At 38.8% G+C, this 27,991-nt stretch overlaps 1 pseudogene; it reads right to left on the bottom strand.

The window, feature by feature from the left end:
* Positions 1 to 17,958: 17,958 nt before the first annotated feature.
* On the bottom strand, positions 17,959 to 18,135 carry LOC145525611 (H/ACA ribonucleoprotein complex subunit 3 pseudogene; annotated as a pseudogene).
* Between the last annotated feature and the right edge of the window lie 9,856 nt (positions 18,136 to 27,991).

The raw sequence follows: 27,991 nt of genomic DNA, 5'->3' as shown, positions 1-27,991 counted from the left end.
GGACAGGAAATCTGACTTCTAACCTCTATTTAAAAGCTGAATGACCCTAAGTGAGCCTTCCTGACATTAAGTTGCCTCATAATAATTGATAATAGCTATTTTTTAGTGTGTGACCACTGTGTGCAGCGCATTATGCTCAAAGCATCAATTTATTCCTTATAACAAGCCTATTAGTGAGATATTATCACTGGATATTACATATAAGGATTTTGCAAGAGGTTAAAAAGGCTTGTCTGAAGCCAACCAACCGAGGCAGAACTGAGTTTCAAACTGTCTCCTTTATGCAAAGTGTTTTCCCTCTGACAGACACCTTCTCACGAGATAATAATGTCAAAGCACACATTTATTTACTTATTTACATACATCAACCATTTACTTAGTATGATTTTGTGCCAATCCATTGCTTGAACATTAGGAAAACAGAGATGAGTATTATACAGTCCCTGCCCTCAAGTGAGAGCTTCCCAGAGGGCACAGTGGTAAAGAATCTGCCTGCTAACGCAGGAGGTGCAAGAGACGCGGGTTAGATACCTGGGTGGGGAAGATTCTCTAGAGTAGGAAATGGCAACCCACTCAAGTATTCTTGCCTGGAAAATTCCATGGACAGAGGAGCCTGGCAGACTACAGTCCACAGGTCACAAAGAGTAGGATGCAACTGAGTATCCTACTCTTGTAGAGATTAATGAGCTTCCCTGGTGGCTCAGTGGTAAAGAACTTACCTGCCAAAGTAGGAGAAGCAGCTTCAGTCCTTAAGTAGCTGATAGAGGATTGCATCAAACTAAAAGTTTTCTGTGCAGCAAATGAAACAACAGAGTGAAGAGACAACCTACAGAATGGGAGAAAATCTTTCCAAATAATACATCTGATAAGGAGTTAATATCTAAAATATATATATAAGGAACTCAACTTGATAGCAAGAAACCTGGTTTGAAATTTGACAAAGGATCTGAAGAGCCATGTCTCAGAAGACATACAAATGGTCAATAGGTATATGAAAAGAGGCTCAACATCACTAATCATCAGCAAAATGCAAATTGTAACCACAATGAGATACCTCACACCTGAGTGAATGGCTATTATCAAAGAGATAAAAAATAAACATTGGTGAGATGTTGAGAAAAAGGAACCCTTGCAGGTTGTTGGTGGAAATGTAAATTGCTATGGCCATTATAGAAAACAGTAAAAACAGCATATGTATAATGGAATATTACAACAGCATTTAAAAAGAAGGAAATCTTGTAATTTATGATATGGATGAAACTGAAGGACATCATGCTGAATGAAATAAGCCAGGCACAGAAAGACAAATACTCCATGATCTCACTTATGTGGAATGTAGAACAATCAAATTCGCAGAAACAGAGTATAGACTGGTGGTTACCAGGGATTGGGGTAGTGGGAATGAAGAGGAGAGATGAGGAGATGTTAGTCAGAGGGGACAAATTTCCAGTTATGTAGGATGAATAAATCTAGAGATCTAATGTACAGCATGATGACTATAGTTGTTAACACTGTATTGAATATTGGAAATGTGCTAAGGGTATTTCAGGTGCTCTCATTACAAAAAAAGCTATGTGAGGAGGTGGTTAACTAGCTTGACTGTAGTAATCAATTCACTAGGTATACATATATTAAATTATATTTTACAATTTTTAAGTGGCTTGTAGAAATTATTGAGCTTCCCTGGTGACTCAGTGGTAAAGAACCCACCTGCCAAAGTAGGAGAGGCAGCTTCAGTCCTTGGGTCGGGAAGATCCCCTGGAGAAGGAAATGGCAACCCACTCCATTATTCTTGCCTTGAAAATTCTATGGACAGAGAAGCCTAGCAGGCTACAGTCTATAGGGTCACAAAAGTGTCGGACAAGACTTAGCAACTCAACAACAACATAGAGATTAGTAGGGAGGCCAAGTTGTAAACAGACAATTATAAAGCAATGAGGAATTCCAATTACAGAGATACACACATAAACTCTGTATATGAAGGGAGTGCATGGTCACAAAGTCAACATCAAGTGAAACAACCAATATGCAGTAATTTTTATTGTTGCTGTTATTATTACTTTGCTTCTGTTTTTGTTGTTATTATTTTTGTTCTTAGCAAGTAAAAGATGTAAAAAACTGGTAAATATGAATGGGTCTTCAGTAAGTCAGAGTTTGCTTTGTTGTCAGAAACCCTGCCAAGGTACCTTATCCTATTGCTTTATCAGTCCTTCCTATGCTGAAGTTCTAAGGAGTTACAAAGGGCTATTGTAGGTAGTTGCTCAGCAGCATGTGAGGTCTTTCCTGACCAAGAATCGAACCAGCGTTCTTTAGATTGCAAGGCAGATTCTTAACCACTGGAACACTAGGGAACCCCAGAAGCGAGCCTTCAAATAGGAAACAAAACACTTCAAGTTCTTAGTTTGTACAAGGTCAGATCTCTTCAGGTATGTTTATTTGATTCTCCCAATAACCCTGTGAAGCTGGGCATCATTATACCCGTTACATAGATGAGGAACAGAGGTATGAAGAAGTTACCTGGTTAACATAAGTCACACTATAAGTGATGAGCTGGCTGACTTCATCACCTGGACTCCTTCTACTCCATAGAACTGCAACTGCAGGTTTCCAAAAGGGCAGTCTCAGCTGGGGAAGTCCTGTGATTGCTTCCCCTTTAAAATGATTTGACAAATCCCCCTTTCTCTCTCCTCCAAGCCACTCAGTGTTGCCATCAGAGTGATGTTTTTAAACACAAATATGACCATATCACTCCTCCACCCAAGGACATTTTATACTTCCCACACATTGCCTATAGCAGTGCTATCCAACAGAACATCCTGCAGATATATTCATGTACTATATCTGCTCTGTCCAAAACGGTAACTACCAACCACTTGTAGCAATTAAGCCCTTGAAATGTGATTAGTATAACCTAGGAATTGGATTTTAATTTAATTTTAATTAAAATGTAAATAGACTTCCCTGGTGGTTCAGATGGTAAAGCGTCTGCCTACAATGTGGAAGACCCGGGTTCAATCCCTAGGTCAGGAAGATCTCCTGGAGAAGGAAATGGCAACCCACTCCAGTATTCTTGCCTGGAAAATCCCAAGGATGGAGGAGTCTGGTAAGCTTCAGTCCATGGGGTTGAAAGGAGTCGGACATGACTGAGTGACTTCACTCACTCACTCACTCAGCAACATATGGCTAGTAGCTCTCTGGAGTAGTCTATAGGATCAGGTCTCAATTCAGTTCAGTCACTCAGTCCTGTCCGACTCTTGAGACCACATGGACTGCAGCACGCCAAGCTTCCCTGTCCATCACCAATTCCCGAAGCTTGCTCAAACTCATGTCCATCAAGTCGGTGATGCCATCCAACCATCTCATCCTCTGCCATCCCCTTATCCTCCCACCTTCAGTCTTTCCCAGCATCAGGGTCTTTTCAAATGAGTAGGATCTTTGCATCAGGTGGCCAAAGTATTGGAGTTTCAGCTTCAGCATCAGTCCTTCCAATGAATATACAGGACTGATTTCCTTTAGGATGGACTGGTTGGATCTCCTTGCAGTCCAAGGGACCCTCAAGAGTCTTCTCCAACACCACAGTTCAAAAGCATCCATTCTTCAGCACTCAGCTTTCTTTAGAGTCCAACTCTCACATCCATACATGACTACTGGAAAAACCATAGCTTTGACTAGATGGACCTTTGTTGGCAAAGTAATGTCTCTGCTTTTTAATATGCTGTCTAGGTTAATCATAGCTTTTCTTCCAAGGAGGAAGTGTCTTTTAATTTCATGGCTGCAGTCACCACCTACAGTGATTTTGGAGCCCCTAAAAATAAAGTCTCTCACTGCTTCCATTGTTTCTCCATCTATTTGCCAAGAAGTGATGGGACCGGATGCCATGATCATAGTTTTCTGAATGTTGAGTTTTAAGCCAACTTTTTCACTCTCCACTTTCATCAAGAGGCTCTCTAGTTCTTATTCACTTTCTGCCATAAGGGTGGTGTCATCTGCATGTCTGAGGTTATTGATATTTCTCCTGACAATCTTCATTCCAGCTTGTGCTTCATCCAGCCCAGCATTTCTCATGATGTACTCTGCATAGAAGTTAAATAAGCAGGGTGACAATACACAGCCTTGATGTACTACTTTCCCAGTTTGGAACCAGTCTGTTGTTCCATGTCCAGTTCTAACTGTTGCTTCCTGACCTGCATACAGATTTCTCAGGAGGCAGGTCAGGTGGTCTGGTATTCCTATCTCTTTAAGAATTTTCTACAGTTTGCTGTGATCCACACAGTCAAAGGCTTTGGCATAGTCAATAAAGCAGATTTTTTTTGGAACTCTCTAGCTTTTTTGATGATCCATTGGATGTTGGCAATTTGACCTCTGGTTCCTCTGCCTTTTCTAAATCCAGCTTAAACATCTGGAATTTCACGGTTCACATACTGTTGAAGCTTGGCTTGGAGAATTTTGAGCATTATTTTGCTAGCCTGTGAGATGAGTGCAATTGTGCAGTAGTTTGAGCATTCTTTGGCATTGCCTTTCTTTGGGATTGGAATGAAAACTGACCTTTTTCAGTCCTGTGGCACTGCTGAGTTTTCCAGATTTGCTGGCATATTGAGTGAAGCACTTTCACAGCATCATCTTTGAGGATTTGAAATAGCTCAACTGGAATTCCATCACTTCCACTAGCTTTGTTCATAGTGATGCTTCCTAAGGCCCACTTGACTTCACATTCCAGGATGTCTGGTGAGTGATCACACCATTGTGGTTATCTGGGTCATGAAGATCTTTTTTGTACAGTTCTTCTGTGTATTCTTGCCACCTCTTCTTAATGTCTTCCGCTTCTGTTAGGTCTATACAATTTCTGTCCTTTATTGTGCCCATCTTTGCATGAAATGTTCCCTTGGTATGTCTAATTTTCTTGAAGAGATTGCTAGTCTTTCCCATTCTATTGTTTTCCTCTATTCCTTTATATTGATCACTGAAGAAGTCTTTCTTATCTCTCCTTGATATTCTTTGGAACTCTGCTTTCAAATGGGTTTATCTTTCCTTTCCTCCTTTGCCTTTAGCATCTCTTCTCAGCTATTTGGAAGGCCTCCTCAGACAACCATTTTGCCTTTTTGCATTTCTTTTCCTTGGGGATGGTCTTGATCCCTGCCTCCTGTACAATATCACAAACCTCCATCCATAGTTCTTCAGGGACTCTATCAGATCTGATCCCTTGAATCTATTTGTCACTATCACTGTATAATCGTAAGGGATTTGATTTAAGTCATAACTGAATGGTCTAGTGGTTTCCCCTACTTTCTTCAATATAAGTCTGAATTTGGCAATAAGGAGTTCATGATCTGAGCCACAGTCAGCTCCCGGTCTTGTTTGTGCTGACTGTATAGAGCTTCTCCATCTTTGGCTGCAAAGAATATAATCAATCTGAATTTGGTATTGACCATCTGGTGATGTCCATTTGTAGAGTCTTCTCTTGTGTTGTTGGATCCAGATCAGGTCTAAACTCCAGAGTATAAGAGTATAACATACTAAGTCCTTCACTCTCTAGAACTTGCCTATCTATCTAGCCTCATTTCTCACCCCTTTCAACACAAATATTACTCTCCAGTCAATAAATTCCTACAATTCCTCAATCATGACATACTCTCTCACACCTACCTGCCTTTGTATCTGCAATTTCCTCTGCTAAAATGACCTTTCTTTACTCATCCTCCTGGAAAGTATCTACTCATCTTTCAAGACAGAAGTTGAATGTTACATTTCCTATTTAGCTTCTTGCATTCATTTCACAGGAATGAAATGAATTATACTCTACTATACTTGTCCAGCCTATTTTTCATGCCCTCAACACAAGTGTATTGTAATTATTTATTCACTTGTATATCTTTCCCACTAGATTGTAAGCATTTTTAAAGGAGTATTTTTTCCACCTCAAAGATTAACACAGATATTATTTTGTTTATTGGTTTGTACTTTCCAACCCATCAACGTGAACATTATGTAGTTTTATCACAGATAGGATAAGTATGTTTTCTCACTTTGTACATGACAGAACTGAAGGGAAGAAGAAGATAGGTAGCTTGCCTAAGCTTAAATAGTTTGTACATGACAAGGTTGCCAGGAGAAATAACAACCGTAGAAATGGAGATGATACCACTCTAATGGCAGAAAGTGAAGAGGAACTAAAGAGCCTCTTCATGAGGGTGAAAGAGGAGAGTGAAAGCTGGCTTAAACTCAACATTTAAACAAAACATTAGTTTTAGCTTAAAACTAAGATCATGGCATCCGGTCCCATCACTTCATGGCAAATAAATGGGGGGAAAAGTGGAAGCAGCGACAGGTTTTATTTTGGGGGGCTCCAAAGTCACTCCAGATGGTGACTGCAGCCATAAAATTAAAAGATGCTTGCTCCTCGGAAGAAAAGCTATGACAAACCTAGACAGCATATTAAAAAGCAGAGACATCACTTTGCCAACTTTGTTGGCATGTAGTCCAACATGTAGGACAACTTTGTTGTCCATGTAGTCAAAGCTATGGTTTTTCCAGTAATCATCTATGGATGTGAGAGGTGGACCAGAAAGAAGGCCAAGCGCCAATGTTTTCAAACTGTGGGCCTGGAGAAGAGTCTTGAGAGTCTCTTGCACAGCAAGATCAAACCAGTCAATCCTAAAGGAAATCAACCCTGAACATTCATTGGAAGGACTGATACTGAAGCCGAAACTCCAATACTTTGGCCACCTGATTTGAAGAGCCAGCTGTTTGGAAAAGAACCTGATGATGGGAAAGATGGAAGGCAAAAGGAAAAAGGGGTGGCAGAGGATGAGATGGACATGAATTTGAGCAGATTCCAGGAAATAGTGAAGAACAGGAAGCCTGGCACGCTACACTTCATGGGGTCATACAGAGTCTAACATGACTAAGGAAATGAACAACAGCAACAAAAACACATGACAAAAACAGGATAATGACAATAGATTTTTTTTTTTTTGCTCTGAAAGTCCCTTTTATGGTCAAGAGCAAAAGCAAACTAGAAGCTCTGAGATCTTCTCACTGCCAATCCCAAATCTCAAACCAACACTTGGTGACTTGGCATTTACACTACAAATTAATTTGGCCACAAGCAACTTAACTGAGGAACTAATAATGAGGTCAGTGTCTTCCCAAATAAGAATGGAGGCTAAATGCACTGAAAGACCAACTTCTGCTTCAGCTTTGTAAATTTCTCTTCCCTCTCAAGAGAGATGTCTCCCAATCTTTGTCAACTTAATATTATACTTAGTCCTGTGTAGCATATCCATAAAGGAATATTCTTTACTTTTGTTTATATCCCCAGCATTTGACACAGTTCATAGAACATAATGAAGCTCCTAAAATGTTGAATGAAATAATGAATGAGTATTTAAAGGTTCCTCAATGGTTCTTATGGATTTAGATTTTTCTCCTGATCTTGCACCACACACACACACACACACACACACACACACACACACACACACACACACACACACACACACACACAAAGCATGGAGAAACTTTTGCCTTTCTGGCTTTATTTTTACAGGCCAGCTGTCTTTAGAAGCTTTTAAAAATACTTTTCCAGCCCTCAGCACAACCACATCAGAGAAAGCTTTAGGGAATAAGAGAGGATAAAAGGAAGCCCTTTAGAAGAAGATGTTTGATCTCAGGTTAAACTTCCTTTAAAGTAATAATTCTATGGACCTATTATAAAAAGTTTCCCAAAAGTGCAAATAGCTCTAATTTTTGACTTACGTGAAAAGATATGCATTAAGCTGCCTCCAACTGAAAATTGTTTTAGCTTCAGTAGGACTCTTCTGCTTCTATTTTTTGGTATGATTTTGGTACAAAGAAAAGCATACTTGAAAGGGGAAAAAAATAAAATAAAAGGCCGGAAGTGGAACAGAACTGGCTACCTAAAAAAAGCCAGAAAGAAATGGTGCTGACTCTCCTGCCTATACTTTACCTGGAGTTTTCTGCTTGTGCAGGGCTGGGCTGGGCTGAGTGAACGGGAATTACCTAATCCTGAAGAGAGGGAGAAAGGATGATGAAACAGGCTGCAAGAGGAAACCTCAGGTGGTTAGTAGGATCTTAGAAGCCCACAAAAAGGGAGAGAGAGGGTGCAAAGAACCTCTCACCAAGCAGCTAGATGTGCAACTCAGTTGAGAATCTCTCTTGAAGCCTGGATCCTGTGTTCAGGTTGGTCCAACCCAGCCTCCAGCCCAGGGATACTGGGAGAGTTCCTGCTGCACACAGCTCCTCTGGATACCTGAGATGGCCTGCACAAAACCACTTCTTTAGTTCACACCATTACTCAATATAAGAAAACTCTTTTTTTTCACTTTCAAATATTTTAAAGACATAAAATTACATCTGAATAAACAGAATTGAAACAAAAAACATAGATTGAAAGAAAAAAACTACAAAAACTGCACTTTGTTCACAGAAATTGTACATCTAGGTAATTAATATGGACAATTGCTAATACACCCTTAATTTTCTATCATTCCATGGTCACAAGTAAACAAAAGGTTGGTCGTGAAGTAGCAATTTTCTATATTAAATACTACAATAATATTTAATATTTACAAGCAAGAAGCACATTTGTCATGCTAAAAATTTTAAAGATTGAAAAACTCTTCTTATGGACTAGGAAGAATCCTTTGTACTGCTGCTGCCCAAGCCCCAGATAGCATGTGGACTGAAAAATAGAAAAACTGTAATTTCACTCTAGCAAACTGCTCAGTTTCAAGTGTAATTCTCCTCCGCAGCAACTTGGGATCAGAGACACAAGTGCAGATTTTATAAAATCATGATGTGAAGGCTCATTTTAAAATAAATTCCTCAGAAAATAATAATACTTCCTTGACCTACTGAGATAGGAGCTTCTAACCTTCATCTCCAATTATCCTGTCCCTGACTTTATTTGAATGCCTCCTCCTATTTACCGCCACATCTACCTTCCAAGATCTACTTTTACTGTCTCTCATCTGAACATCTGGAGAAGGCAATGGCACCCCACTCCAGTACTCTTGCCTGGAAAATCCCATGGACAGAGGAGCCTGGTGGGCTGCCATCTATGGGGTCGCACAGAGTCAGACACGACTGAAGCAACTTAGCAGCAGCAGCAGCAGCATCTGAACTATTGTGCTGGCTTCTTACAGCCTTCAGTCGCATCCCCATTCGGGTTTATTTCTAAACGCTGTGTTCCTGAAGTACGTGTCATGGAGATCATAATTTTAAAAACAACATTAGGGCAATTCCCTGGCGGTCCAGTGCCATGCTTCCACTCAGGGGGCACTAAAGAGTCTGGTTGGGGAACTAAAGATTCTGCATGCCTTGCAACACAGCCAGGAAAAAAAAAAACAGAAAGAAAAAAAAGTTTTAAAAAAAGCCCCAAATTTCAATCACCACTTATAGCCCTCCAGTTTAACAACACACTCTTTTCCCTGGAATTCATAACTCTCATGATCTATTGCCAATTTGCCATTCCAACCACTCCTATTTACATACTCATTGCTTCTATTACACTGAAATTCTGATCTACCTCTTTTCCTATACCTCCCTTTTGGACTTCACCATTTGTATTATAGTTGTTTACAGATGTGTTTGACCACTAGATAATGCTCTTTGAGAATCCCTGTCTGATTCAGCATTGTGTTTCTCTCAGCAACTTGATTGTATGTACATATTGAAGGCACCAGAAAATATCTATGGACAAACACTGGGCCTGCAGAAGAATACTAACATCTTTGGCCCCAGGTTTTCTAATCAAAACGTGTGTGTGTGCGCTTAGTCGCTCAGTCATGTCTGACTCTTTGCAAGCGCATGGACTGTAGCCTGCCAGGCTCTTTGTCCATGGGATTCTCCAGGCAAGAATACTGGAGTGGTGTTGCTATGCCCTCCTCCAAGGGATCTTCCCAACCTAGGGATCAAACCCACATCTCCCCCATTGCAGGCAGATTCTTTACCATCTGAGCCACCAGGGAAGCCTAATCAAAACATAGTTCTAATGATATGCTACTCTTATTTGGGTCCCTGAGAGCCTTTTCTTAAAAGGGTGGGGAGGGCATACTTACTGCAAAACATTTGCATAGAAAATTGAAAGCAAATAAAGAAAATCATGACTAGCCAAAGACAGCCAGTGTGTTAACATTTCATTATATTTCTTTTTTATCCATGTATTTTGAAAATAATTTTGACATAATCTGCATCCAGTTTTAGAGGTATTTTTATTTCCAGTATAATATAAACCATACCCTAGTTTATTAAAAAATCTCATTGCAAATATCATATTGTAGCTGCATAATATTCTATTACAAAGATATTATCATTGGATCCTAAATTGTCTACTTTTAATATTACAGACCATACTAAATTTTCATGTTAAAATTACTTCCTTGAGACTTCCCCTGGTGTTCCAATGGCTAAGACTCTGAGCTCTCAACGCAGGGGGCCCAGGGTGGATCCCTGGTCAGGGAACTAGATCCTACATGCCTCAACCAAGAGTTCGCATGCCGCAGTAAAAAAATCCCGCATGCTGCCAAGAAAATCAAAGATCCAGTGTGCCACAACTAAGACCCTACATAGCCAAATAAATATATAGATTTTTTTCTTACGTTAAAAAGTTACTTCCTTATGATAGTTATCATGAGAAGCAGAATTACTTCTAGATAGATTCATTTTGAAGTTATTGGTATATTTTGTCAAATTGCTATCACTTTATTTTTTTGTATTTCCTCTTTTTACCACATTTCGTGAAGCACTGAATATTAATATATCTGAAAAACTTTTCAAAGCTTGTTAAGTAAAAAATTTCATATCAAAAATCCTCACAAATTTGATAGTTTATAAATTGCATAGTTTTCATTTTCTATTGATAGTATGATTGAACCTTTCCCTATGCTTGGTTATGCAATTTTATTTCCTTTGTGAATTGCTGGTTATCTATTTATCCTTTAGAGTCTTAATACTTTTATTTCTGCCAAGTTCAGCCTTTTATACATACTCTTATCATGTTTTAGGAAGCAGCTTATAGTCAGGGAAAGAAAACCACACTAAGCTTCAAGAAATCTGGTTTCAAGCCCCAGCACTACCATTACATGACCCAGAGGAAGTCACTGCTCTCTAGACCTCAATATTCAAAACTATACAATAAGGGTGATACACTAGGAGCTGTAAGATCAAGGGCAAGACCAAGTGGCTACCATCCAAAACTCCTGCCTTCTTTAACTAGAACAGCTCTCTTTTAATCTATTATGTAGTGAAGTGAAAGTCTCTCAGTCATGTCCAACTCTTTGCAACCCCATGGACTACACAGTCCATGGAATTCTCCAGGACAGAATACTGGAGTGAGTAGCCTTTCCCTTCTCCAAGGGATCTTCCCAACTCAGGGATTGAACCCAGGTTTCCCTCATTTACATACAATTCCTAAGGCCCTTTCATCTCTAAAGGTCTTGGATTCCATTATTCTGCCATACATAGGCAATTTGTTGTTTTTTCCATTTCATAGATGAGGAAACTAAACCCAATGGACAGATTATTCTTCAAGTTTGGCTAAGAGGAAGCCAGACCTTCCAACTCTATTGTGGTCCCCAGCCCCTTCTTGAATCCAGAACCACTCTCTTCGTGCATTCCAACTCTCCCTGAAACTGAGCTGCTCAGCATTTCAGGGTTCTCCAGCACGTGACTCCTTACCATGAAATGCTCAACAAATCTCTACCCTAAATCACTTGAAGTAACTCTGTCCCTTCCAAGTCAAGGAAGCAAATTCTTCAAAGTAAAACAGAAGTCACCCCTTGCTGATAATGCTGTCATGACAGAGGAAGTGGGCACTGACCTTAGGAAGGACTCCCCTACATGCACAGCCATATAGGCCTAGGGGAGTTACTACGCCACCTTACCTTTGCCACATCTCCTCCTCCAATTTTTCTGGATTATGATTCTTTAAAAGTTTTTCTTTAAAAAAGTATTTATGCCATCTAATAATAACAATACAGTGCCTTCTTTTTTCTATTAATAAAACAACTTCACAGACATTCTATCAATTATCCTTCTATATACAATCTTCCTTATACACAATCTATAAGGAAGACTTACATCTTCACCACAAGATGAGGAAATTAAGACTCAAAGAGGGGACTTCCCTTGTGATCCAGTGGCTAAGACTCCCTGTTCCCAATGCAGGGGGCCCAGGTTCAGTCCTTGTTCAGGGAACTAGATGCTGCATGCCTCAACGTAGATCAAAGATCCTGCGTGCCACAACTAAGATCTGGTACAGCCAATTAAATAAATATATATTTTTAATAAGACTCAGAGAATTGAAGTGACTTGCTCAATACTACACAGCTAGAAAGTGGACTCAGGTTTTAATCTCCTAGCCCAACGATCTTTTCATCCAATTTCTACTGCTCAACATTATGTGTGTGCTCAGTCGTTCAGCTGTTCTGACTCTTTATGATGACCCCTTGGACTGTAGCCCACCAGGCTCCTCTGTCCATGGGATTGTCCAGGCAAGAATCCTGGAGTAGGTTGCCATTTCTTACTCCAGAGGATATTCCCACCTAGGGAATTCCCAACCCGGAATTCCCAATCTGGGTCTCTTTCCTTTCCTGCATTGGTAGGCGGATTCTTAACCACCATGCCACCATCACTATATCATTTGAGAATTGTTACTTGGAGACTCACATTCAGGCCAGTTTATCTTTATTACAGGATCCCTGAGCAGTCAGTCTCTCTACTCCTATGGAAGGTCCCATGGAAGGGAACAAAAGAGATCAAAACTTATTTCTCTCCTATCAAATAAATAAGTGAATAAAATCATGAAAAACTCCCCCTTCCTATCCTGCTTATCTGCCTAATTAGAAACTGCAGTGTGAGACAGATACCTAGAAAAGCTTATAGGTAGGAACAAGTTGGGGCTACACCACCTGATATTTCTTGACCAGGCTGTGAAGAGTTGTTAGAGCCATTTTAACACAGGAGAAATACTGAGTATATCTAGTAAGAGGTGTCATTTTTTTGTTTTTTTTTTTGGGGGGGGGTGTATTTTGGCTGCATCTTAAGGCATGCAGAACATTCTGGACCAGGGATCCAACCAGAGGCCCCTGCAGTGGAAGTTCTGAGTCCAAACCACTGACCCACCAAGGAAATCCAGAGGTGACATTTTAAATGTAAAGCACCCAACTTTTGAGAAGACTCTGACTGTTAGATATTCACCATTTGTGAAAGTTTGGATTTGTTTCTTCAGAGATCCTTATCACTCAAGATACTATGATTCTGAGTCTCTCAAGATTGTAACACTCTAGAATCCTAAGACTGTAAAGTCTCTGAAGGCTCTACAATTTTGTAATTCTTACGGAAGAACTTTCCAAAGGAAAAATCAATTTGTGGACTAGCCAGTTCTTAGCTGTCTCTCCTTCTCTACCTGCCCCACCTCCAATCTGCTTTTCACTTAAAGTCTCAGGTGTTTATTGTGGTCCAGTGGTTAAGAATCTGCCTTCCAATCCAAGGGAAGCAGGTTAGGACAGGGTTAGAGCCTGCCTTCCTTGCCATTCAACCTGGCAACTAGGCCACAACTAAGACCTAAAGCAGCCAAATAAATAAACATTTAAAAGCCTATTGGTGGAATACAAAAATTACAGCACATTCATCCACGGAGTACTTTATACTATGTATTCAATTAAAATAATAAAAGAAATATTTACTTTGTAACAAACAATACATAACTTTATACTACATTGCCCCGATTGGGTACACAGAAGAAAATAAAAGGAAGAACGACAAAAATCAATCATGATTATTTCTGGTCGGTGGATTTTTCTTTTCATTATTCTTTTCCCAAGTTCCCAGTTTTCTAAATTATGTATTTGTTTTCACAATCATAAAAAAACCTTTTAAGTTCAAATATGTTAGGCCACACCTGTCGCCGCCAATTTATTGTTGGGATATAGAGATGAATCACCTCAAAGGCGAGGGAGGGGCCAGCGGGGCAAGGACAAGGGCTGGCTTTGAAGGGGAGGGACAAGCACTGGATAGGGTGGGGACTGATCAGCTAAGTTTGAGTCCAACCCGGAAGCGATGACTGTGGCACCCTACCGGGCAAAATCCAGCGGCAAAACCTGGGAATAACGTGGCAACCGCAAAACGCCAGCTGGGCTGGCCTCGCCCAAGTGGTCCCGGAAGGCCTTCTGGCCCACGCCCTTGGCGAGCTCCCGCCCTTTGCTTCTCCCCATTGGTCCACTGAAACTTATTTGGCTTCTAGAGCCCGCCCCCCTGGGCCTGCGAAAGGTGGTGCGTCCCTCCTCCACTTCCGACAGGAGTAGCCATACTGAGTGTGGCGGGACGTGGAAGTGGGTGTGGTTCGCTCTTTGGCTTTTACCCCTCCCTGTGTTTCTCTGTAGTCTCGGGTTATCAGGACCCAGAGGAAAGGGCAGTTTGCCCAGTTGGTAGCGGGGCGTTCGTGTAACGTGCAGAGGTCTCCTGCCCTGCCTCCGTTTCCCGGGATTCCGGTGGGACTTTAGTTTTCCAGAGGTGATGTCATCGCAAAACCGTTCCAAGGTCCTAATGCCCCGTGGTTAGGGTCTCAGAACCTTAGATCATTAGAGACCGGGTGACCGAAGAGTTTATTGTTCAAACTGCGACAGCTTTGAAAGACTAAGGGGATACTGTGAATAATTAGCATTGACACAACAGTCATAAATGTGAACTGTTTGGGAATTTAGAGCCACCCTACTCCAGATCATCAAATCCTAGGCCCGGTTCTTTTGTTTGTGGTGCGTGTGTGTTGAAATGTATGTAACAAACACTTCCATTTTAACTTTTTTTTTTCATTTTTATTTTCTAATTTTAGTATAGTTGATTTACAATGTTACATTGGTCTCAAGTTTATAACATACTAATTCTATATTTTTATAGCTTTTACTCCATTTAAAGTTGTATCAGCTGTACATTACATATTTGTAGCACTTATTTTATACCTACTACTTCATGCATCTTAATCTCCTTAACCTGTCTTGCCCATTCCCCACCCTGCTTCACAGTGGTAACCACTAATTTGTTCTCCGTATCTGTGAGTGTGTTTCTGTTTTGTTATATATATTTTTTATTTATATATATATTTGTTATATTCATTTGTTTATTTTTTAGATTCCACGTGTAAGTGAGAATATACAAGATTTGTCTGTGGTTTATTCACATAACATAATACCCTCCAGCTCCAGCCATGGTATTGCAAATTCTTTTTAACCATTTTTAAGTATTACAGAGAAGGCAATGGCACCCTACTCCAGCATTCTTGCCTGGAGAATTCCATGGACGGAGGAGCCTGGTAGGCTGCAGTCCATGAGGTCTCAAAGAGTCAGACACGACTGAACGACTTCATTTTCACTTTTCACTTTCATGCATTGGAGAAGGAAATGGCAACCTACTCCAGTGTTCTTGCCTGGAGAATCCCAGGGTCAGAGGAGCCTGGTGGGCTGCCGTCTATGGGGTTGCACAGAGTCGGACACAACTGACGTGACTTAGCAGCAGCAGCAGCAAGCAGTATTAGTTACATTCACAGTGCAACTATCACCATTATCTGTTTCCAAAAACTTTTTATCATCCCAAGCAGAAACTCTACCCATTAGGCAATAACTCCCCACTCCCCCAACCCCAGCTGAACTAATCCCTGATAGTCTGTTTGAATTTGCCTGTACTAGATATTTCATATAAGTGGAATCATGCAATGTTTGTCCTTTCAGGTCTGACTTATTTCCTCAGCATATTTTCACCCATAGTGTAGCATGTATGATTACTTCATTCCATACAATGGAATAATAACCTTACATTGGTTATTTGTTGTTGTTATTGAGTCATTAAGTTGTGTTTCGCTCTTTTGCAATCCCATGGACTGTAGCCCACCAGGCTCCTCTGTCCATGGGATTTCTCAGGCAAGAATACTGAAGTAGGTTGCCGTTTCCTTCTCCAGGGGATCCTCCTGACCCAGAGACTGAACTCATGTCTCCTGCATTGGCAGGCAGATTCTTTACCATTGAGTGGCCAGGGGAGCCCTGCATTGGTTATACCACCGTTTGTTTATCCATTTATTAGCTAGCTGATGGACACTTCACTTGTTTCTACCTTTTGGCTATTGTGAATAATGTTGCTATGAACACTCCCATATGCATTTTTTGTTTGATTCCACACTTTCAATTATTTTGAGTGTATACTTAGGTGTGCGATTCTGGTTCGTATGGTAATTGTATGTTTTAACCTGTTGAGGAGCTGTCCTACTGTTTTCCACAGCAACTGTACCATTTTACATTCCCATCAACAATGGATAAGGATTCCAATTTCTCCACATCCTCACCAACACTTGTTATTTTCCAATTTTTGTTTTTACTTTTTATAGTCATCTTGTGGGTATGAAATGGTAGTTCACTGTAATTTTGGTTTGCATTTCCCTGATGACAAATGATATTGAGCATCTTTTCATATGCTTACTGGTCATTTGTGTGTCTTCTCTGGACAAATTTCTATTCAAGTCCTTTGCCCATTATTTTTGAACTGTTGAGTTGTTGGGGTTCTTTATATATTCTGAATATTACTCCTTATCAGCTATAGGATTAGCAAATATTTTCTCCCATTCTGTGAATTGTCTTTTCCCTCTCTTGATATATTTGTTGGTACGCTAAAGTTTTTAATTTTGGTAAAGTCCAATTTATCTATTTTGTTGTTGTTGCCTGTGCTTTTGGTATCATACTTAAGAAATCATTGCCAAATCTAAGGTCATGTGGCCCTTCTCACTTTAGATATGAAGAACTTGAAGACTACGTGGGGAAAAGCCTGAGGGCTCAATGTTGCCATCAATTAATGACAGGTGGGACTAAAATCCAGCGTTCCATTCAAAACCATCAATTTTTAAAAATGCTTAAAAATTATTGAGGGGAATTTTGCCTTCAATAATAAAACAGTATAATAAGTAGAACCTTCAGAATAACTTTGCTCCTAGAATAAACAGAGATGATTGCATATATAGTTCAAATTATTGTGACAGTAGACAGCTCTGATTGAGTCATATTTTGGAGTTGGTATTAGACAAACAAATAAAAATTGATCTCTTTGAGAAAGAAACAAGCAAGAACCTGGCTTACTTCAGGACATAAACTTTATAGAATGACCTTTAATTCATGGCCTTGTATACTAGGAATTTAGAAATCTAAATCTTTACTGGCTGAGTTACTTGAGGGGGCTCCCTGTTGAGGCCAAGAGCCAAAATGTCAATTTCACTTAAATTTTTTTACCAATGTACATGAATAGAAATGCCTTGCAAAATTGCCTTAAAAATTGAGCACATATGTCTGAAGTTTAAAATCATTTTATTCAACAAATACCTATGGAGAACTTTAGGTCTGTTAGGGTCTTTATTCTTATTTTTCTCATTAATTTGTAAGTATTATGAATTTCTCTTTCTCTGAAATTTATATGGTGCTCTCTATTAGGGCTTGAACAAGGCTACTCCTTCTAGCATGTATACAAGTCAAGAAGAAATGTGGTGTATGTGTAGTGTCAGTGCTTCCCCATCATGTTCATTTCTGGACATCTTAGTAGCACTATTATTTTCCCTTGAGACTATAAGGTTTGGAATAGAGATCAATTAGAAATCACAGGAATAGGAGGGATCTTAGACCTTGTCCTAATTGAAGTAAGTGGTAAGGTTGGTGGGGTCATATTACGTTCTTTTTTCTTCAAATCATTTTAATACTCTGGCAGTGATTCAAAGTATGAGGATGCTACCTTGCCTTACAACGAGCATGATCAAAGGCAATGATGAGACCAGATTCCGAATAGCAAGAGTTGTAGGAAGGCTTCAGGGCTCACGGATTGAAGAGCTTGGTTTCAGAAAGTCTCTTGAGAGCTAGCAAGTAACAGAAGGGACATGAAATTTTAAGAGCTCCTCAGAGGATGGGGGAATGGTTACTGAGTCATGAGTACCTTGAAGCATTCCTTGTTGGTAGTTGGGTGTCAAGAGTATTTGTGGTCTGGGGTTAACAGACCAGAATGGGCTGAGCAAGTCTGTTGTCCCATAGGGTCAAGCTTCTTCACTGTATAGACCCAGTCTCCTTGATCCTTGAGGTAATACTTGAAAAACATGATCACACCGAAGTCAGAGGTTCCAGTTCCATCTGTCCATATTATGTTGTGCTTTAAAAAAAATATGGAAGTTTTTACTTTGGGAAATTTTTAAAACATTGTCCAAAATAAATGTTGCATCCACTAAGCATTTAATTTAAAAAGTGAAGAAATTGCCAACAATAATACTGTCTCTTTCAAACCTTTCCACAAACCTTCTCACCCTTCAGCCCATCTTCTATCAGAACTGCCTTTAAAAATAAACACACATGAAAGAAAAGTGTGTCTAAATATGATTTTTGTACCTGCAGAGCATATGTCTTCTCAGGATATAAAAAGGCATAATAATTACCTCCTTTGCTCCTTCCCAATTTTTCTGCAAATAAGAATTATAGTATTTTAATCTATTTTTTATAAAATCTGACCATTATAGTACGTGTGTTCTATTTCAGTCTCTCTGTTGAGCATGTGAGATTGCTTGGTTCTAAAGCTTTCAGATTAAGGCAGAAAGAAACCCTTAGCCAATCTGTGGGAGTCCAAGATCTGATTTCTTACTAAAGGTTACTCATGGTGTTGCAAGATTTAGCAAACAAAAATAAGGATGCCCAGTTAAATTTGAATATAGAATTTTAAATTCTAATTTAATCTGGTATCAAGTGTTTCATCTGGCAAGATAATCCAATTAATACACCAATATTTTGCATTCATTATTTCAACTTAATATGTTCTATTGAACACCTCTATAGTGAAATGTTGGGCTAGGCTTTGTAGGTCAAACTGAAGGTAAAATGTGTGTCCTCAAAGATTTTATAATATTGGAAGATACCAGGCAGACACTGAAATTATATATAAGCAAATGAAAATTACATGTATAGCAAAATTAATATATAGAACTGACTGTCAATCTCTCTGTAGTTTGATTCTTTGAATGGTGAGTATTGGTACTTTTCAGGTGTTTGTAAGAACAACAGAGTCCTTCCTCTGTAGTGAAGTTCTATCTTGAAATTAGCATGGCTTTTCCCTGTTCGCGTTGCTACCAAAGCATAAATATTGGTATTGAACAGGGCTGTTGGAGAAGGCAATGGCACCCCACTCCAGTATTCTTGCCTGGAAAATCTCATGGATGGAGGAGCCTGGTAGGCTGCAGTCCATGGGGTCGCTAAGAGTCGGGCACGACTGAGCGACTTCACTTTCACTTTTCCATTTCATGCATTGGAGAAGGGAAATGGCAACCCACTCCAGTGTTCTTGCCTGGAGAATCCCAGGGATGGGGGAGCTGGGTGGGCTTCCATCTATGGGGTTGCACAGAGTCGGTCACTACTGAAGCGACTTAGCAGCAGCAGCATCAGTCCAATATTTTAATTCTCTCTACAGTAAAGTGAAAAATTAGAAAGCTATACACTTAGATGCTCTTTTTTCATTATAATTTCAAACTTGCTTTATCTTCATTTGTGATTGATATTTAATCAATAGTGGTTTGTTATACTTGAGCTTTTGGTTTGCCTTCTGTTAAGAACTTAATAGAATTTGACGATCTCTAAGCAAACACTTAAAGGGACTTCTCTGGCAGTCCAGTGGTTAAGACTCCATGTTTCCACTGCAAGGGAATGGGTTCAATCCCTTATTGGGGAACTAAGATCCCACACTCCATGTGGCAAAAATAAATAAATAAAATAAAAATAAATAAACAAACACTTAAGATGGTACTAAAAGGAAGTCTGTGACCCCTTTGCAATGGATGGATTGTTTTGCAATATAAATAATTTCACTGTCCAATTGATGAGTTTATAAGTAAAATGGGTTAGTAGTTCGTACTAACATTAACTTTTCTATCAGTACAAAAGGGATGTTATCCCATGGAGAAGAGAGCAACATCTCTACATAAACATTTTTTTATCTTTCCCTCTAAATGGTAACTATTTATTGAGTTCTTTCTCTGTGCTGGTATACTAAATGCTTTACAGATATTATTTAATTTAATCCTGATGGAGAAATCAAAGCTTTGATCCAATATTTTTGTAGGCTATTTGGCAGTCTTTTAAACACTAACAGCAGAAAACACAACAGCACACAACATTTTTCTTAAATGAAGAGTTTGAAAGCACTTAATTTTGAAAAGAGAGAGCTGAGTTCAATACAAGTAACAACTTCCTGATAGTGAAGAACTGGAATGGGGAGGTTGGAGAGATTTTCTTTACTATGTAGTATACTAAAGAATCAGTTGATGTTTATATGCCTAGAAACTGATAGAGATGAGTAAATCCTACAGATATTCTCTGAGCTCAGTAATTATGGGAAAGGGAGTTTGCCTGGAGATCAGAGAGGGGAATTTTATGTGGTTGCTCCCTTTCCAGCTTCAATCCTAGTCCACCTATTGTGGAAACTTGTACTACAATTCCTACTTCTAAACAAAAACTAATAATTATCTACCTCTAGCTATTTGGATTCTTACCTCAAATGCAATATGTGTAAAATTAAACTCACTATATTCCTCCCTTCCTTGACCTTGTATGTCTCACCTCTTTATTTGCTACCTTTTTGTTTCTTTCCTTTTCTTCTGAACCAAATTCCTTAGATGAAAGAGCCTCCATTTGCCTCGATTTCCTCTTCTCTTTATTCTTTTTTTGTTGTTGTTGCCTCCATTTCTTAATCTACCATTTCCTCCTAAACCCAAATATGGCTTTTGTCCTCCTCACTCCATTGAAACTTCTAACCCAAGCCAATGACCCTTTAAAGAAAAGACAACTTCATTGAGATATAATTTACCTATGATAAAAGTCATTCATTTTAAGTGACCTAATTATAATCCAGTGATTTTTAGTAAATTTACAGCATTGTACAATTATCACAATAAAATTTTAAAACACGTGCAGTTACTTACCTTTTGAGAATCAATGAATGATTTTCAATCCACAAGTTACTTAACTGCTCTGAATACATTTGGTCCTACTGACCACACCTTTCCTTTTGAAACTTTCTCTTCCCTTCTTTTTAGCCATCACTTTCTTCTGGTTTCCCTCCTAATTTTTTGCTAGTTCTTCACAGATTACTTCCTCTGCGTGACTTCAAATATTGCTATTCCATCCAGTTCTGTCCTCACCTTTCAGTCTACTCTTTACTTAAATGATTACATTCATCTTTATGGCCACAACTGCCATCTGTAAACTTATGACTTAAAAAATTTCTATTTCCAGCTCAGACTTGTGCCCTGAACTCCAGTCTCATAGAGTATAGTAGTAAAATTGCTTATCATCAACAGTGGCTCTTCTCTGTCTGTAATAAAATGCAACAGAAAACTCATCAAATTAGCAGATAAATACTGTTCCTCTTGGGAAAGGAAATTAAGATTCACCCATACTGTGTTAAGTTTCAAAGTGGTGGATGAAATATGGAATATATGTATGATCTCCGAAGTCTATAAGACTATATGTAAGACCATAATATACTCTTCTCAGCAGATTGTGTATTTTAAATAGAATTTTAATGTACCTGCAACTCTATTACTTCATTCTAGTTAACACTTTTACATATGTGTCTCACCAGTCAATTGATATAAACTCAAGAGCAGGGACCAAAACTTTTTCTGCTTTGTCTTTCCAGTAGGAAAGCACGGTGCTTGGTATAAGGTAGGTAGAAGTATCTGTAGAATGAATAAATGAATATGTCAGGGCAGAACATACTTGAAACTGAAATGGTGTGTTAATGTAGTGCACATTGGTGGTGGACTGCCAAATGTCATTTTCCATCTTTTCTTCCTTACTAGAAAATTGTAATTTTATTATAATAACCCATGTCCCTCCACATAGCCATACACATGTATTTATAAGAGTAATCCTATTTCTCTTGCTGGGGACAGATTTAGGATGGGTATATAAAGAAATTCTGGCCAGTGAGATGTAATGAGGTGTCTGCTGGGGAGATTCTGGGGAAAGTTTCTCACTTATAAAGAGATGCATTGGGGAATTCCCTGGCAGCCCAGTGGTTAGGACTCCATGCTCTTACTGCCCAGAGCCCAGGTTCAGTCCCTCGCTGGGAAACTAAGATCCCACAAATCACACGTGGAGCCAAAAAAAAAAAAAAAAAAGATACACAGAAGTATCTTCTTTCTTGGGACTTTATACTATCTAGAACTACCACAGCCATGTTGTGATTATTTGGTAAGCTAGTATCTAGGGGCAAAGTCAATATACTGAGGAAAGCAGAACAGAAAGGCAGAAGAAAGTAGTCTTTACAGACCTTGTTGGATAGAAATTAACCAAGTCTGAAGCTGCCCTAACTTGGGACTTCTTTATGTGAATTGCCCCACGGTTTAAACTATTTAGAGTTGAGTTTTCTATTTCTTCCAGCTGAAAGATTCCTAACTGATAATTTCAGTAAAAGGATAACATAGTAAATAACCTATGCCTTTTCTTTTCCTCGTTAGACTACGTGGACTATGGACAAAGAGCACACGTTGACTCTGTTGTCTGTGTTGGACTCAAGCTGCAATGTAGATGTTCTTGCAAACCTCCTCTGAAAAGACTGTTTGCATATTAACCTTGATAGTCTCAGATCTAGACAACAAAAACAATAATTTGCATGTCAAGTGAAGCTAGGAAGATGTATTTTAGGATCAGTGATATGGAAACATCTTGCTTTTACTGATGAAAATAATGAGGATTTTCAGCCTGATTCTACCACTCAGTGCTGGAATTTTCTAGCCTAAGGGGAGAATTCTAATGGTAATTATATTGACACTGGTTCTCTGCAGTTATTACAATATTATTTATACAAATTTCAGTACTTTTACTTTTTTCTCCACCCTTTTCATCTATTCAAATTCTGCCAGTATGCAAAAATGCAGCTGAGATTTCACCCTTGTCAGAAACGCAGTGACTCATGATGTTAACTCTGATGCACCAAAATACCTGTATTTCTGAACATCAAACACTAGAAGACCCTATAAGTACATTATATACACAAGGTACAACTCTACCTTGAATAGCTTATGATCTAATTGGAAAACTAGGACACAAAGAAAGTACGGAATAGCATATTGATTCTCAAACTTAGGGTGCATAAAAATCCATTTAATAAACTTGTTAATAATAGATTTTCTAGGCTATACCTTTAGAGATTTTTGAGTCACTAGTTTCAGCCTGGGGCTCCCTAATCTTTATTTTTGAGAGATTCCTTAGATTGATTTTGATTGTAGGTGTAATGAGACTTTCTATTGGAGAACACAGTAGAGTGGAGAGGGTTATATTTTTTGTTTCTTTGGACTGTGGTGCCATGCTGAAATGGGCCTGTGGTAGGAGTATAATTATAAAGGCCTAGATTCACTCATATTATCTTAATAGTGGTAACATGGCATCCAGTCCCATAATGGCAAGTAGATGGGGAAACAGTGGAAACAGTGACAGACTTTATATTTTTGGGATCCAAACTCACTGCAGATGATGACTGCAGCCATGAAATTAAAAGACACTTGTTCCTTGGAAGAAAAGCTATGACCAACATAGACAGCATATTAGAAAGCAGAGATATTACATTGCCAACAAAGGTCCGTCTAGTCAAAGCTGTGGTTTTTTAGTAGTCATGTATGGATGTGAGAGTTGGACTATAAGGAAATCCAACCAGTCCATCCTAAAGGAAATCAGTCCTGAATATTCATTGGAAGGACTGATGCTGAAGCTGAAACTCCAATACTTTGGCCACCTGATGGGAAGAATTGACTCATTTGAAAAGACCCTGATGCTGGGAAAGGTTGAAGGTGGGAGAAGGGGAGGACAGAGGATGAGATGGTTGGATGACATCACCTACTCAATGGACATGAGTTTGAGTAAACTGCGGGAGTTGGTGATGGACAGGGAGGCTTGGCGCACTGCAGTCCATGGGGTCGCAAAGAGTCGGACACGACTGGGTGACTGAACTAAACTAAACTGAATAATGTTAATGGTGAAGATGGAACTAATTGTAACAGAGGGATGTTGAAGAGATAGCTATTACAGGGTTTGGTGACTAATTAAATATGAATGATAAGGAAGAAGAAAAGGTCAAGGATGACAGTAAATATTCTGATTTAAGTAATTCCCAACTCTTGTTAGCTCTATGACTGATTCTCTTATTCCCTCATCTTTAAATGAAGATAATAATATCTACCTCACAGCATTATTGTAAAGTACAACAGCTAAATTAGGGTGCTTAATAGACACTCAAATATTTAGTTTTATGAAAGAAATTTAATAACAATAGAAGATAACATATGGTTAATGCTTAATGAAGGACTGGCACAAATTTTAAGAATGAAAATGGATGTGGAATAGAAAAGATCATTGTGGCCTGGCATTAAGCATCTCAGTACTTTAAAAGAGTCACTTACATTTTTAAATTTTGATTTATTTTTTTATTGAGGGAGCATTGGTTTATAACATATAAATTTCATGTGTAAAACATTCTATTTCTATACACCTTACATCACTTCCTTCTGTCACCATAGAAGGTGATTCCCTTTATCCATTTCTCTCTCCCCTCTGCCACTTCCTCCTTGGTAACCATGACTATTTTCTTATCTATGGTTTATTTTTGTCCGATTTAGTTTGCTCACTTATTTAGTCTTGTTTTTTATATTCTACAAATGAGCGTAATCATACAGTTTTTGTCTTTCTCCATCTGAGTTATTTCACTTAGAATATCACCCTCAAAGTCCATCCATGTTGGCACAAATGGCAAGATTTCATCTTTTTATGACTGAATGCTGCTGCTGCTGCTAAGTCACTTCAGTCATGTCCAACTCTGTGCAACCCCATAGATGGAAGCCCACCCGGCTCCCCCATCCCTGGGATTCTCCAGGCAAGAACACTGGAGTGGGTTGCCATTTCCTTCTCCAATTCCTGAAAGTGAAAAGTGAAAGTGAAGTCGCTCAGCCGTGTCCGACCCTTCACAACCCCATGGACTGCAGCCTACCAGGCTCCTCCATGGGATTTTCTAGGCAAGAGTACTGGAGTGGGGTGCCATTGCCTTCTCCATATGGCTGAATAGTATTTGATAATATATATATATATATGTATGTATATATATGTATCACATCTTCTTTATCCATTCATCCATTGATGGGCACTTAGTTTGTTTCCATATCTTGGCTATTACAGATAATGATACAGTGAATATAGGGGTGCATATATCTTTTTGAATTAGTATCTTCATGTTAATTGCCTCTTATTTGGATAAATACCCAGAATTGGGATGGTTGGATCACGTTAGTTCTATTCTTACTTTTTTGAGGAATCGCCATACTGTTTTCCATAGTAGTTGCACCAATTTACTAACAATTGTGCAGCACAAGGGTTCCCATTTTTCCATATCCTCACCAGCATGTGCTATATCTTGCCTTTGTTATAATAGCCATTTTAACAGTTATGAGGGGCTTCCCTGGTGGCTCAGTGATGAAGGATCTGTCTGCCAATGCAGGAGATGCAGATTTGATCCCCTGGAGAAGGAAATGACAACTCCAGTGTTCTTGCCTGGGAAATCCCATGGACAGAGGAGCATGGCAGACTAGTCCATGGGGCTGCTAAAGAGTCAGACATGATTCAGAAACTAAAACAGCAACAAACAACAGTTGTGAGGTGGTATCTCATTGTAGTTTTCATTTGCATTTCCCTAATATTTAGTGTTATTGAGCATTTTTTTCTGTGCCGGTTGGCCATCTGTAGGTCTTCTTTGGAAAAATGTCTATTCAACTCCTCTGCCCATTTTTCAATTGAGTTGTTTGCTTTTTGTTGTTGAGTTGTATTAATTCTTTATTATTTTGGATACAAACCCCTATTGATGCTTCATTTGCACTTAACAGGTTGTTTTGTTGTTGTTGTTGATAGTTTTCTTTACTGTTCGGAAGCTTTTCAGTTTGATGTTGTCCCATTTGTTTATTTTTGGTTTTGTCTCCCTTACCTGAGTAGACACACCTAGAAAGATATTACTAAGACAAATGTCAAAGAAAATACTGCCTAGGTTTTCTTCTAGGAATTTTATTGTTTTGAGTCTTACATTCAAGTCTTTAATTCGTTTTGAGTTGATTTTTGTATATGGTGTGAGATAGTGGTCTAGTTTCATTTTTTTGCATGTGACTGTCCAGTTTTTCCAACACCATTTATAGAATTCAATTACATTTAATCAAAATGTGTATATGTATAGTTTTAAAAAGTCTAATAGTGCTATATTCTCTTTTCATTTGTCTAGTGTTTTTTTTTTTGCACTTGTTGGTAAGTTTTCCTTCAACTCCATTTACCATATGGTCAAATTTAACTTCATCATTCTCAGGACTTCTCTAGCAGTCCAGTGGTTAAGACTGCACTTCCAATGCAGGGGATGCAAGTTCAATCTCTAGTAGGGAAACTAAAATCTCACAGACTGTGTGGCGCAGCCAAAAAATAAAAATAAAATTAACTTCATTCTTCTTTTCTGTCTGGGTTGGTTACTCTCTAGATTTTATTTTTTTGGCTTTTCCTAGGAATATCTTTTACTTCTTTCGTGTGTAGGTCTACTATATCTAGATCTGTAACTTCCTTTTCTTTGGTTTAACTCGTTATTTAGTTTGTTCAATGGCTTTTTTGACAAGAATGAATTTTTGAGACCTTGTATATCTGGAAATATTTTACTCTACCTGCACATTTAAATGATAGTTTGCTTGGGAATAGAATTCTAGGTTGAAAATCTTTTCACTTAGAAGTTCCTTCATTCCCCCTCCCCCTCCCCCCAATTTCCAGTGTTACTATTGAGAATATTGATGCCATTCTGGATTTTTAATCTTTTCAACATGTGCTGTTTTAATTTCTGGGAACTTTTAAGATCTTCTTTTGTCTTTGATATGGAATTTCATAATGATGTAACCCGAAATATTCTTCTTTTATTTTTGCTGGATGTCTGACATACCCTTCCAATTTGGAAACTTATGTTTCCCAGATGTGAGAACTTACTTTATATAATTTATTTTATAATAATTTCTGCATTAAAGTTTTCTTTATTTTCTCTCTATAGAATTTCTATTTTTTGTATGCTGAGTCTTCTGGATTAATCCTAGATACTCCTCAAATTATCTAGTGTCCATTTCTTAGCTTTTTGCTGTGCTTTCTGGAACATTTCCTTAATGTTATTTTCCAAATATTTTATTTTTAAACTTTGGCTATCATAATTTTAATTTCCAAGAAAGCCTGTTTTGAAAGTGTCCATTTTTAAAAATAGGATCTTGCTCTTCCTTCAAAAAATGCAATAGCTTTTATCATACATTTTCCTTTTTTTCCTGGTTTATTTATATTCTCTATTTAATATTGGCTGCTGCTGCTGCTAAGTCGCTTCAGTCGTGTCTGACCCTGTGCGACCCCTCAGACGGCAGCCCACCAGGTTCCCCCATCCCTGGGATTCTCCAGGCAAGAACACTGGAGTGGGTTGCCATTTCCTTCTCCAATGCATGAAAGTGAAAAGTGAAAGTGAAGTCACTCAGTCGTGTCCGACTTTTGGCGACCCCCTGGACTGCAGCCTACCAAGCTCCTCTGTCCATGGGATTTTCCAGGCAAGAGTACTGGAGTGGGTTGCCATTGCCTTCTCCAGATTTAATATTGGAGATTTTATCAAATATATAGGAAACCTTTACAGCTTGTTCAGATTTAAGAGAAGCATCAAAATAATCAGAAGCTCAGTGTGAGGGGGTGGCATTTACTGATTAGAAGGGTTCATTATAGGATAATCTGATGGTGAACTGGCTGAATTTACCTCTATATTCAGAATTTACTGGCCCTTTCTCTGAGTTGTTTCAGATTATATAAAGGAGGATCTTCCCATCTCTTTTTTAGACTCATAAGTTGCTGCCTGTGTTATGAAAGGTGCTTGGAGAGAGACCATT

Source organism: Giraffa tippelskirchi, chromosome 11 (assembly GCF_054371585.1).
Source record: "Giraffa tippelskirchi isolate mGirTip1 chromosome 11, T2T-mGirTip1v1.2.pri, whole genome shotgun sequence".
In the NCBI taxonomy this organism is placed as follows: domain Eukaryota; kingdom Metazoa; phylum Chordata; class Mammalia; order Artiodactyla; family Giraffidae; genus Giraffa; species Giraffa tippelskirchi.
The sequence above is the reverse complement of the archived record's forward strand: the minus strand, read 5'-3'. Positions and strand labels throughout refer to the sequence as shown.